The 14454-nt window shown below is 47.3% G+C and overlaps 1 protein-coding gene across 6 annotated transcripts in view; it reads right to left on the bottom strand.

Moving 5' to 3' along the window:
* The window catches only part of LOC142245496 (ankyrin repeat and fibronectin type-III domain-containing protein 1-like), a 257525-nt gene that overhangs the window by 93760 nt on the left and 149311 nt on the right, over positions 1-14454 (bottom strand). For 2 of the 6 annotated variants that reach the window (XM_075318244.1, XM_075318246.1), the window contains exon 1: positions 4812-5022. The exons of the other annotated variants lie outside the window; for them this stretch is intronic. The gene's annotated coding sequence lies outside the window, so the exon portion shown is untranslated. Of the gene's footprint in view, positions 1-4811; positions 5023-14454 lie in introns of those variants that run through there. 6 annotated transcript variants of the gene reach the window in all.

Genomic DNA, 14454 nt, shown 5'->3' with positions numbered 1-14454 from the left:
CACATTCAAGGGTGTATTGGATCTGTTCATAGCCATTCAGCCAAAGGCAAACTGGGCAAAGGTCAGGTTTTTAGGGTCCAATTTGACCCCAATAATTATGCTCCATGGTTTTCACATTGACACTCGTACAAAGGCCGAAAAAGAGGCTGAACGTCAGGTCCTTTATACATAACTCACATTTCGCTATGTAGAATAATGGGTTAATGTGAAGCCCTTCTTCAGGATGGCAGTCTCGCTTTACAGCGCTGCGTTGGAAGGCTAAAAATCTATAATTATATGGAGTCTGTTTGGAAAAGCTGATTCTAGGAGTATTAACATATTTTCCGCTGATGTACCGAGGGCAGAGACATGATCTGAGATAAAGCAATCATCACAGGAACGCAGCGTTACAATTCATAAACCCACAGTCTGCCGCCATATACACAGTGATGGCTTCTCTGTCCACAGCTCAGCAATGATCCCACTAATACTGGGAGGACACAGCCTCGTGCACTGCGATTGCTCCACTGGGTGAAGTATTCTAGAATATATTCAATTCTGGAGACTTTTAGATCTTGGTGTCGTGCCTTTCCTCTGTTACACCTCCTGGAAATTATACAAATACATGGACAATTAGGAGTTACTATTTCCTTTATGAATGGGATGGGTGTCGTTACACATCCCATTCACCACTGCAACATACAGAGCAGACCCCTTGAACGTGCAAAATGGTAACGCCCAGTTGTCAATTTCTTCCTAAATTTCCAGGAAGAATAACGGAGGAACAACACAATGCATAGTCCAAGTTGTTAAAACAGATATGTCAGGAGTGATGATCACGTCTCTATTATAGGGAGTCTACTACATTTAGGGCCCCGATCTATGAGCTAAAGGAACAAATCTCCAGCTGCAGCCTGAGCGGACGTTACAATGGATGAGCTGTCAAGCGACAGGACATGTAGAAAGAAGATATGCCCTGTCCTTGTGTTTCAGATGGGACTATTGTGGCACTGTATACAGAAATAGGTGGCTGGTAATATATGGAGATGGTGTTATGGCTGCCACTATGTGCAGGTACTGCTGCTGACACTGTGCAATATTTTTTGTGAAGACTCGATGTGCCAGTGATGAGAAATGTATCATAGCACCCATATGCAAATGAGATTGGACGTGCACTGGGGGCGTGTCTATGCAATTGGAAGGAGCAAACCAAGTGCACAGACACACCCCCAGTGCACTTCCAACTTGATTTGCATATGGCTTCTTTGCTTGGTTTCTCAATCCTGGTGTCACGATTCCAATGTGCAGAACATTCTGTACTGTTCTGCTATGCTCTCCTGCAGAGCCGGTAAATATTGCTTATGGTGCAGAGCGTTTTGCAGGATGAATGCTCTGCTGGTTCTTTCACAGCACTGGGTTTCACGCTGGGAGGTGCTCTCGCAGATGTTTCTCGTTCCCAGTGATTGCTCTTCTTCATTAGGGAGCGTGTGAGCTCAGGACGAACGCCAGTCGTACTTGCTATTTCCAGTTGTGCTGTTGACTCCCATGGTGCTCAGTGTTCAGATCTTGGTGTCTCGACTCCGCACTGCTGTTTACCCGTCTCTGTCTGTCCTCCCATGTTTCTGTTGTGACTTCCCGGCTACTGACCTCAGACTTCCTCCTGACCACGTCCCCGCCTGCTCCCTGTAACCTGTACGTACTCTTCTAGAACCCTGACCTTCGGCTTGCATCCTGACCTAGTCTCGGTGCCCCCCCCCCCATTTACTGTCGTGCCCTCCTGGTTTATGATTTCGGCCTGTCTACCTCTCCATTTACTTCATACAAATAGTGTCTAGCGCCACCTTGTGACAGTCATAACACCTGGGACATCGGATCTCTACAAACAAAAGATATCATTTTTATTAGCGGGGACCTTGCTATTGAAAAGAAAGACAACCATCCCTGTAATTTTGAAGCTCAAGCGTCCTCTTCTAAAAGAGGTTCAGAAGCAGCTGTGGTGCATCAGACTTTCAACTCCGCTTATACTTAAAAACCATAGTGTGAATAGGGCCTAAGTAAAGTAACACAGGACAGATCCGGATATATCAGGCCCCCAATGTGTGTCCCTTTTCAATAGTGATAATTTTAGCTTCTGTACCCTATGGTGATCAAGGTTCGGTTCTGGAGGTTCTGCCCATAAAAAAGTTTTTATATTTACATCGGTCTAAATCTGACCCAATTGTATATTATCCAATCAGATGTGAGAAGCCGTTTAGTATTAATACTCAGGAAGCCGCCATTATTTATTTCCATCTTCAAAGAAGGATATATTCCGATTTTGCTTGTATATACAAGTGATTTTGCAATTTACTTTGTATTTAAATTTGCAGCCGTTCTTAAGATATTAAGATTTTTTTCTCTTTTCTTTTCCAGGTTGTTGCCTTGGAGACCGACCCCTGCTGCTAGGCAGCAGAACAGGCGCAGTGCTTACAAGCTTTTTCTATTCAGCTTGTAACCACTGTTTTGACGCTGGCCAGAATCGCTGGAATGCGCTGTAAGGTGTTGCCACTTTTCTTTTGTTTACAGCCTGTTGCCCAGGAGACCGATGCTTTTCTTTTGTTTACAGCTCGTTGCCCGGGAGACAGAACACCTCTGCTGTTTAGCTTGTAAGCACTGCGCTGAAGGTGGCCGGGATTAAGAGGTGACCTCAAGCTCGAGCGACCCTGGTCAGCTTCAAAACACTGCTCAAGGGAAAAAAGAGTTTGTGAGCACTGTGTAACAATGGTGGTCGGTCTCCAAGGCAACGAGCTGTAAACAAAAGTGTTAATATGACAAGAACAGCAGTAAAGTATTTGTTTGTACAAGCTCTATCCGACAATACATGTTTGATAAGGTGGGAATAACCCTTTAACGCATACAGAAGCTCTGGTCCACCAGTTCCTATGCCAAGGGGCCACCATAATGAGCCCCATAGTGGAAAGAGGCTGTTGTGAATGGATCCTTTCATAGTCTGTGCAGCGTGCTGGAATATGTTCCCGCTACATAAAAAAATAAATAGGGATACACCAAGCAAAATACGTAAACATTGCAGGTGGCCCGCAGATGGAGGGGTATGCGGTTCCTTAGAACAGGTGGAGGATTACTGGTTTATAATGAACAGATCCGCTCAGCAATCCCTCCTGCAGGGTCCTCTGCTCAAGTGGCACAGGCTGAGGACCATCTCTCATATTGCTCCCCTATTTCGATCTGCCATACAGAATAAGAGTCAAAATATGTTAATGAGGTTTAAGAATAGCGCAGGCGTCCGCACCTGTCATCAGCCGGAGAACAGGTGTGCGAGGAGCAGCAAGCAGTCACTTCATCACCAGGGATCGATGGCCGGTGTAAGGTTTGGGGATTGCATTTCTGAATAAATAGTTTTAAATGCAGATAACAAGACCCTCGGCGGATTCCCAAAATTCTGCACATCAACTTTAACGAGAAAGTGACTTTTTATAATATATTATACTGCATATAATATATATATATATATATATATATAAATAAATAATATTTAGATATATATATATATACATATATATATAAATAAATAATATTTATATATATATATATACATATATATATATACACATATATATATATATATATATATATGTATATATATATATATATATAAATAATATTTATATATACACATATATATATATATCTCCATGGGTTTCACAGGACATGTGGATTCATTATCCATAGTAGAAAAAGAGACAGTACAAGAATGGGAGCCATATTGAATTGGTGATATCACTAGATCCTTTGGAACCTCAATGTCTCATTTAAAGGAGAACCCGTCCCCAGAATAGGAGTGGACATTTTTACTCTTCTTTTATTCCTCATACTCCCCTGATTAATTTTCTTTTTTCCTTTTTAAAATCTGCCATACGGTTCCGGAGATATGGGCTTTTTTGTTTGGTACAACTTTTTATGGTCTTTAGTAAAGGGGCGTGTCTCAGGAATTTTGAAAGGGCGTGATCTGCATAATTACTCTGAGCCACACCCCCTTAGTTTAGACCATAAAAATGAGCTAATTAAAAGGCCCGTATCTCTGGAACCGTAAGGCGGATTTAAGAACAAAAAAAAGCAAAATACTCAGAGGAGAAGCAGGTAGAAAATAAGTGCAAAAGCTAACTTGGTGAAAGGTTCCCTTTAAGAGCAGTTGGTAGGTTTTTTGCTTTTCGGCTGGGGCATACACTACTAATCTAAAAAGTTTAATATCTACATAATATATCAATATATTGGACAAACTACTGAAAAGTAACTTGCGAAGAAGGGGACTAACAGGAGAGCGAAGCAAATCTCGCTGAACTATTGCAGAAAGTGCCGAGTCCACGTCAGAGGTTCTTATTAATAGAGAGATCGGCACAGGGGCCAAGAAAGGTAATGAGAGGTACCTTCCCCGGAGCAGAGAGGAGTTATTGGAGGATAACATAAGCCGGGGCTGTAACTCCATCCTGTGGACGTCTTCTGGACCCGAATCAAATAATGGGAAAAAAAAAATGCATGAAAATGACAGGCGGGTGTTTGTAGCAAATGGGAACAACAGATGGAGACTGGGAGAGGAGTATCCTGACCCGGGCGTCCCGTGTTCCTGTTCCGAGCAGGATCTCTCCACCACCTGTTGGGGGTTAATCTATGGAGCGGTCTTGGGTTTTTCAGCCCGATACTGTATCTATTTCTGCCACTCTAACTTTGCAGATACAGTATATGCAATGAATATCTCTTCAGTAATTGGATCGTTCAATGCAAATGATAGGAACCTGCGTTCTTCTCCATCCCCGCCGACTTGCATTAACACTTACCTGCTCTTACTCTACCTTGACTCCTTGTCCACGGCCAGAAGAATCTAGGATCCGTTAACAGCATCCCGGCACATCAGTCATGTGGAGGAACTTGATGCGTCACCTGTCCGTCAGCAGATCCCTCGCTGCCCATTACGGACCCCCTGACTCCCCTCGTACCTATGGCTGCTCACCTCTCTATCCCTCTCGTTCTCACTCTTTTCTGCCCCTCTCCGTCGGTCTTTTTTCCCAATCTTGTTTCTATAGAAACTAGATTAGCTGGGGGAGGGGGGGTGGACTGTCACGGCCCCATGTGACTAAGATTCCAACACTGAAGAATCTCTCCGTGTTTTTTGCTGGATACAGGCTTCTTTACATAACAACGAGCCATTGTCACTGGTACCCGAGAAGTGAGGAAAGGCCGACGGGGAGAGAAGACGCCTCGCTGGGGAATCGCATGGGTCCAACGGAGGATGCCGGAGGGTCACCATGCTTACACAGTCATCGTAGCCCATCAATACTGGTGGAAGTTGTAGCTCATGTCTGTAATGCTCCCATACATGACGGGGCTCCCCATTATATACTGTACATACATGACAGGGCTCCCCACAATATACATACATGACGAGGTTCCCCATTATATACATACATGACAGAGCTCCCCAATACACACATGATGGGGCTCCGCATTATATACATACATGATGAGGCTCCCCATTATATACATACATGACAAGGTAACCCATTATATACATACATGACAAGGTACTCCATTATATACATACAGTACTTGATGGGGCTCCCCAATATACACATACATGACGGGGCTCCACATTATACACATACATGATGAGGCTCCCAATTATATACATACAGGACGAGGCACCACATTATATACATACATGACGAGGCTCCCCAGTATATACATATATGACAGGGCTCCCCATTATATGTATACATGACACGGTACCCCATTATATGTATACATGACACGGTACCCCATTATATGTATACATGATGACGTACCCCATTATATATTACTTACAGCAAGATGGGCTGCAGTGTGTACATCGCCCAGGCCAAAAACTAATACTCTACCAGGATTTCCTCCTCTTGCACCTGTGACGCTTCCACTTTAGTGGGGGTTTAGGCGTATCCTGGTAGAGTACTAGTTTTTGGCCAGGGCGATGTACACACTGCAGCCCATCTTGCTGTAAGTAATACTTAATTTTTGGAGGATATTTTCCTCTTTTTGTTGCTATGTTTATATTTAGTGTAGGGACCTACAAGTATGAGGTCCCGTGACGCGGGTGTAGGCTTACATTTTATGGCCATAAATACCAACAAAACCTTAGATTTTTTTGTACAGGATACAGCCAGGCCCCTTTCTGTTGGGCCTTGCACTGTAGAGTGTCTGTCCGTGCATGATACACAGTGGGGTACGGCTTGGCAGCCCGCCTGATCTAATAGTATGGGCGTCACCTAATAGGCTGCGGGTTTGTGACTGTGTTATCTGCATATGTGAACAGCGCTCTATGCAAGCCACTAGTGTGCAGTTTTATCATCTAGCAATCGCCCTCCTCCATTCCATGGAGGTGTGTGTGTGATTTGCTCCTCCTGCACCTGTGATGCCTCCATTTAGTGGGGTTTAGCTGTATCCTGCTAGAGTACTAGTTTTTGGCCTGGGCAATGTACACACTGCAGCCCATCTTGCTGTAAGTAATACTTAATTTTTGGAGGATATTTTCCTCCTTTTGTTGCTATGTTTATACCCAATTATATACAGTACATACATGACGAGGTACCCCATTATATATATACATGATGAGGTACCCCAATGTGTGTATATACACACACACACACACACAACGGGGCTCCCCATTATATACATATATGTCAAGTTACCCTCTTATATACATACAAGACAGGGCTCCCCCTTATACACATACACGACAGGGCTCCCCATTATATACATAAATGATGAGGTACCCCATTATATACATACATAATGGGGTTCCCCATTATATACATATATGAAGGAGCTCCCTATTATATACATACATGATGAGGTACCCCATTGTATACATACATGTAGGAGTGCCCCATTATACATGTCAGTGATGAGGCCCATTATACATATACATGACTGGGCACCCCATTATGAACATACATGATAAAATGCCTCATTATACACATACATGATGATGCACTCTTAAAATACATACATGACGGGGCTCCCCATTATACACATCCATAATTAGGCACCCCATCGTACACATCCATGATGCGGTGCTCCATTATATACATACATGGCCGGGCTCCCCATTATATACAAAGATGACAGGGTGCCTCATGATACACATACATGACGTGGCCCCCAATATGCACATACATGACGGGGCTCCCCATTATACACATACATGACGGGGCTCCCCATTATACACATACATGACGGGGTGACCCATTATACACATACATGACGGGGTGACCCATTATACACATACATGACGGGGTGACCCATTATACACATACATGACGGGGCTCCCCATTATACACATACATGACGGGGTGACCCATTATACACATACATGACGGGGTGACCCATTATACACATACATGACGGGGTGACCCATTATACACATACATGACGGGGTGACCCATTATACACATACATGACGGGGCTCCCCATTATACACATACATGACGGGGCTCCCCATTATACACATACATGACGGGGTGACCCATTATACACATACATGACGGGGCTCCCCATTATACACATACATGACGGGGCTCCCCATTATACACATACATGACGGTGTGACCCATTATACACATACATGACGGGGTGACACATTATACACATACATGACACGGTGACCCATTATACACATACATGACGGGGTGACCCATTATACACATACATGACGGGGCTCCCCATTATACACATACATGACGGGGCTCCCCATTATACACATACATGACGGGGTGACCCATTATACACATACATGACGGGGTGACCCATTATACACATACATGACGGGGTGACCCATTATACACATACATGACAGGGCTCCCCATTGTACACATACATGACGGGGCTCCCCATTATACACATGTGGTTAGATTCTGCATTCTACATACATGCTATGAGTGATGATCATTGCGGCAGTCACATCGTCACCTCATCCTTCTCTGCAGCGCGGCTCTGCCAGGGAGAGTAAGATGAGAAACTGACAGACAGCTGCAGAATGCTGCAACAGGTCTCCGCATAGTAAAATCTATAGATACCCGGGGATCGTATGTGTGATGACAGACCGCTTGTATCTCGCACTACACATATTGAAGATGATGAAGATTGCACATTTCGTCGATATATAATACACATTGTAAAATATGACATTTATACGGTTACAACTTACGATTCATTTTGCAATATCCCACATTGATAACCTGCCGCTCAGAAGCAAATCCTGGCTCTTCCATTATTTCCCATGTCCTAGTGTGCACGGACAGCCACAGTCTGAAGGCTTCTGATGACTATCTATATATATAATTGCCTTATTCTGTCTGTCTTGCTTCAAAATTGTGTCCTTACGGTGACACAAAGCTGATTGGCCGCTGGGCTCGCCATGGCCCCGCCCCCCCGCACGGATTGGCCGCTCGCCCAGGCTGCGCCCCCACACGGATTGGCCGGCTGCTCGCCCAGGCTCCGCCCCCCCCCAGATTGGCATCTCGCCCCGGCACCCTTCAGGCATTGGCAACTCGGCCACGCCCCGCCCCCCTCACGCAACGCACGCTAGGTCTGGCCCCGCCCCCCCACGCATTCCCCGAACCGACACGGTCACGGAGCCACGACTACCAGGTGAGTACTGTACCCCCGGGAGCCCACATCAGCGTACGCCGCCAAACCAGCCGACACATACCCTCGCATTGCTGGGGCTGGCCGGCGTATGCTGGTGTGGGCTCCCGTACGAGCGGGGGACGAGATACGCTGGTAACCATGGTAGCATAGTTACCAGCGCATCAAGGTCCTGCAGCGGCGGAACATACACGCACACACATAACAGCACACACACACACACACACACACACACACACACACCAGATCACACTCACTCTCACACACACATTACATCGCATCCACACACTCACAACATCCTGGGATATCGCTTGCTTCTCGGCGGCGATACTGTGCTGTGAGCTTCCAGGACCTGCCGGAGGATCACATGGCCAGAAGCATGTGGTATCTCCGGATGTTGTGAGTATGAGCGCGTATGTGCAATATCGTCAATGTGTGTGTGTGTGAGTGTATGCGATCGGGTGTGTGTGAGTGTATGCGATCGGGTGTGTGTGAGTGTATGCGATCGGGTGTGTGAGTGTCGGCAGAGGAGCACGGCGTGCTGGGGGAGGCTGGGAGGAGAGAGGCTGATCCTGGGGACGGCTGGGATGGGGAGGCTGAGAGAAGGGAGGCTGAGGCTGGGGTAGGCTGGGAGGAGAGAGGCTGATGCTGGGGACCGAAAAGGCTGATGCTGGGAGGAGAGAGGCTGATGCTGGGGGAGGCTGGGAGGAGAGAGGCTGATGCTGGGAGGAGAGAGGCTGATGCTGGGGGAGGCTGAGGCTGGGGTAGGCTGGGAGGAGAGAGGCTGATGCTGGGAGGAGAGAGGCTGATGCTGGGGGAGGCTGAGGCTGGGGTAGGCTGGGAGGAGAGAGGCTGATGCTGGGAGGAGAGAGGCTGATGCTGGGAGGAGAGAGGCTGATGCTGGGAGGAGAGAGGCTGATGCTGGGAGGAGAGAGGCTGATGCTGGGAGGAGAGAGGCTGATGCTGGGGACAGAGAGGCTGATGCTGGGGACAGAGAGGCTGATGCAGGGGACAGAGAGGCTGATGCAGGGGACAGAGAGGCTGATGCAGGGGACAGAGAGGCTGATGCTGGGAGGAGAGAGGCTGATGCTGGGAGGAGAGAGGCTGATGCTGGGAGGAGAGAGGCTGATGCTGCGGGTAGAGAGGCTGATGCTGGTGCAGCATGGGGGATGGAGCACGATGGGGGGTGCGCTGCATGGGGGATGGAGCACGATGGGAAGTGCACACCTCCCCCCAACACACACACACACACACACACACACACACGTGCGCGCGCGCGCGCGCGCACACTGCACAACACACCACACACACACACTGGGAACCACAAACAACTGCCCTACACAGACACCCACAACACCCAACACACAAACACCGCGGCACACACAAATATACGCACATATCGCACAACACACATTGCACAAAACATACCTCCCCCCAAAACACACCACACACACACACACAACGCTACAGACACACAGCGCTCCACAAACAACGCAACACACATACAACACCGCTCTCACCCCCCGTCACACCCAGACAACACCCAGAACATGTACAGCGCCCTACACAAACACTTGGTAACTACACACAACAACATCTATATATATATATATATATAACAAAAATCATACACATGTGTACTGGGAGCCGGTGTACGCTGGTAACTATGATACACATCGGGTAACTAAGGGACCTTAGTTACCCGATGTGTATAATGGTTACCAGCGTTCACCGGCTCCGTCACGATCCCAGCAGCGCAAGGTTATGTCTGGCGATGCGTGCGGAGGGCCGGGGCGAGTGGCCAATCCATGCGGAGGGCGGGGCCAGGCCGAGGCGAGCGACCAATCCGTGGGGGGGCGGAGCCGAGGCGAGGCGAGCGGCCAATCCGTGCAGGGGGCGGGGCCATGACGAGCCCAGCGGCCAATCAGCTTTGTGTCACCGTAAGGACACAATTTTGGAGCAAGACAGACAGACAGACAGACAGACAGAATAAGGCAATTATATATATAGATAACAAAAATCATACATGAACTACACAATACGTAAATTTTAGAATACCCGATGCGTAGAATCGGGCCACCTTCTAGTATTCTCATAAGGACGCATTGCAACTGCTAGTAATCTCAATATGAATACAGGACATCGCTGTCACCTCGTAGGTAAGAATGTTTTTATTCACTGACAGCAAGCAGAATCAGATTATGGCAATGAATGGAAACACTAAGTATCAAGAAGTTGTAAAACTTTATTTTAAAATAATAATAATAATAATAATAATTTTATTCATTTATATAGCGCTTATAATAATTATAATCTAGAGTCCCTATCAGTATGTCTTTGGAGTATTTTAAAAGAGAAACCTTGCTTTTTAGAGTATTTGGAGAACATACAAACGCCAAGAAGATATTATGGATCGGATTATAATGCAGGACTCCAGTGCTGCAAGGGACCAGCGCCACGCTCCGGACCACCAGACGGCCCACCGAGAAGCGTGTACCCCCATGGATAAGAGCTGCCATGTTCTTCCAATGATAAATCACATAGGGATGACTAGTAATGGCAATGTCATAACATTATGGAGAAAAGTATGTGCCCCCTCCACTTTGCACAGGAGCTTTTCCGACCTCCCATTCTACATGTATAGACATATGGAGTCTGTCCTCTTATAGCTATAACAGTTTCCGCTCTTCTGGGTAGCATTTCTACAAGATTCTAGAGTTTGGAGGCGTCTGTGGGAAGTTTTGCTCCTTCCTCCAGAAGAACATTTGTGACACTGATGTTGGGTGGAGGCCGGGCTCACAATCTTCATTATTGGTGCTGGATGTGGTTGAGCTCCCCCAGTGATGTCTTTATGGACCTTGATCACTGGACACAGTCATGGGGAACAGAATAGGACCTTCCCCAAACTGTTCCCACAAAGCTGGAGGCTACAAATGTCCATATTGTCTTGTGCTGAAGCATCAACATTTCCCTTCACTGTAGCTAATGGGCCAAGTCCTGAAATACAAGCATTATCCTTCCTCCTCCAAGCTTTACACAGGGCACAATGCAGACAGGTAACATTCTCCTGGAATCAACAAATCCAGACTCCTGCATCAGACACAGATAGAGCAGTGTGATCCGTCACTGCACATAACACGACTCCTCCAGAGTCCAGTGCTGGAGGCATTGTCCTTGGTGACATGTGGCTCGGCATTGTGCTTGGTGATGTACGGCTCGGCATTGTGCTTGGTGATGTACGGCTCGGCATTGTGCTTGGTGATGTACGGCTCGGCATTGTGCTTGGTGATGTACGGCTCGGCATTGTGCTTGGTGCTGTACGGCTCGGCATTGTGCTTGGTGATGTACGGCTCGGCATTGTGCTTGGTGCTGTACGGCTCAGCATTGTGCTTGGTGATGTACGGCTCGGCATTGTGCTTGGTGATGTACGGCTCGGCATTGTGCTTGGTGATGTACGGCTCGGCATTGTGCTTGGTTATGTACGGCTCGGCATTGTGCTTGGTGATGTACGGCTCGGCATTGTGCTTGGTGATGTACGGCTCGGCATTGTGCTTGGTGATGTACGGCTCGGCATTGTGCTTGGTGATGTACGGCTCGGCATTGTGCTTGGTGATGTACGGCTCGGCATTGTGCTTGGTGATGTACGGCTCGGCATTGTGCTTGGTGATGTACGGCTCGGCATTGTGCTTGGTGATGTACGGCTCGGCATTGTGCTTGGTGATGTACGGCTCGGCATTGTGCTTGGTGATGTACGGCTCGGCATTGTGCTTGGTGATGTACGGTTCGGCATTGTGCTTGGTGATGTACGGCTCGGCATTGTGCTTGGTGATGTACAGCTCGGCATTGTGCTTGGTGATGTACGGCTCGGCATTGTGCTTGGTGATGTACGGCTGCTGCAGTTCGGCCATGAAGCGGGCACAGAGTTTGCGCTGATGTTACCAGAGGAGGTCTGGATTCTGCAGTTAAGGAGGCAGCAGAATGTTGGTAACCTTTCTGCCCTCTGCTCCTCAGCACTCGGCCCCCCGCTCTGTAACGTTACAGGGTCTCCACTTCGTGGCTGAGTTGCTGCGGTTCCTTCCACTTCTCAATAATCTCACTCACAGGTGATGGGTGAAGATTTAGGAGAGAAGAAATGTCTTGAACAGACTTGTTTCACCACTGGCTCTTATTACAGGATGCGCTGGTATCAGTGAGCTCTGCACCACCAGCTATTCTGCCACATGATAGTAAAGGAAGACGGCATGGTGGGGGGGAGGGGGGCTAGAGGTTATACCCCTTGGGTGAGAGGCCAGAGGTTATACACCGGGGTGGGGAGCCGGATGATATACACCAGGAGGTAGTGGGGCCGGAGGTTATACACCGGGGGGGCAATGGGGCAAGATGAAAAACTAGCAATCAATGATTAAAATGTTTGTCCCAATACTTTTCTCCATACATTGTAAGTCGGTGCCACGTAATCCACGGGACACGCAGTGATGTGAAGAAGCAACAGAAGGGGATGGGCAGGAAAAAACCACAGGGACAGATGATAAAACAACAACAACTCCCAGCATGCCCAAATAGTATTTTGATTAGTGGTGGGTGTGGAGTAAGGGGTAGAGAGCACCAAGATGATCATCAGTAGTAGGGGTGCAGAGTTGGAAGCCAGGTTTGGGTTTTGGTGCTCTGGGGAGCCCAAAGGTCCCTCTACCTTGGCACTATGGGTGACAAGTGACCCTTCGAGGGGAAGTTGTTGGCGCTTCATGTCATGCACAATCCCTATAGTGATGCGTTTTGCTATATATTATGAATGGTGCTGATCTCTTCCCACCTCACACGTATTCCTTCGCTTCATGTTCGGCAGAATTGCTGACGAGATATAGGAAGCATTTTTCTCTATTCCCCTGAGCGAGCCCGAGGGGTCCAATTCACTGTATGAAGGATAATCCCATTTGTCAGCATTCAAGGACTCAGCGCCACTGCTTAACCCTTTGTCTGACAAGATCACGGACATCACTCGCAGCTCCGCACTGCTTTATCTTCAGAGTCGCAGCATTATACAGCGTATGCACACACTCTCCTGGCCACAAAGGCACAATACGCTTGTCGCTGTGATGGTGGCTTGTTATAGGATATAGTATGACTATGGAGGGTGCAGTGGTTACAGCTGCTACTTAGGTCTCCCAGTCTCGTAACAGCGAAGATTATTAATGGGGTTCTTCTCTTTGGACAATCCCTTTATTCTCAAAAGGATCCCCCCAACAAAAATCGGATCACAAGGCATCTTGCTGTTGGGATCTTCAGTGATCAATTATCTGCAGTTTTTAAATTCCTACACTGCCCCTGCAGGAAAAAGGAGGCATTACACAGTTCCCAATTAAATGGGTCCTCCAGAGTGTGAGACACTTTTTTAGGGTAGGGCGATAGTGCCAGCTCATACATTGTATGCTGCCTTCCCCATGATAACACTTCCGGTATGGCTAGGAGCGATTTTTAGATAGTAAAGTGACAAGTAGGTGATTTTTTTTCTGTTATGATTGGAGAAATGTAGAAAGTGCATAATGGTTTACTGCCCATCTACTCCTGAGAGCCTCCTCTATGATCCATTGTATTGGGATGCTAAAACTCAGTGGCTTCCATAATGGAAAATTAAGAGCAATATATGTCACCACACAACCTCACCGCAGTCTTCATCCCAACCCTAACCCATGTATTCAACCTATCACTAACAACTGGTGTATTCCCATCATGCTTCAAACATGCCTCCATCCTCAAAAAGCCCTCCCTTGACCCATCCTCTGTGTCTAGCTACCGCCCCATATC

Source organism: Anomaloglossus baeobatrachus, chromosome 7, assembly GCF_048569485.1.
Source record: "Anomaloglossus baeobatrachus isolate aAnoBae1 chromosome 7, aAnoBae1.hap1, whole genome shotgun sequence".
NCBI lineage: Eukaryota > Metazoa > Chordata > Amphibia > Anura > Aromobatidae > Anomaloglossus > Anomaloglossus baeobatrachus.
Note: the sequence above shows the minus strand (reverse complement) of the source record. Positions and strands in the feature narration are given on the sequence as shown.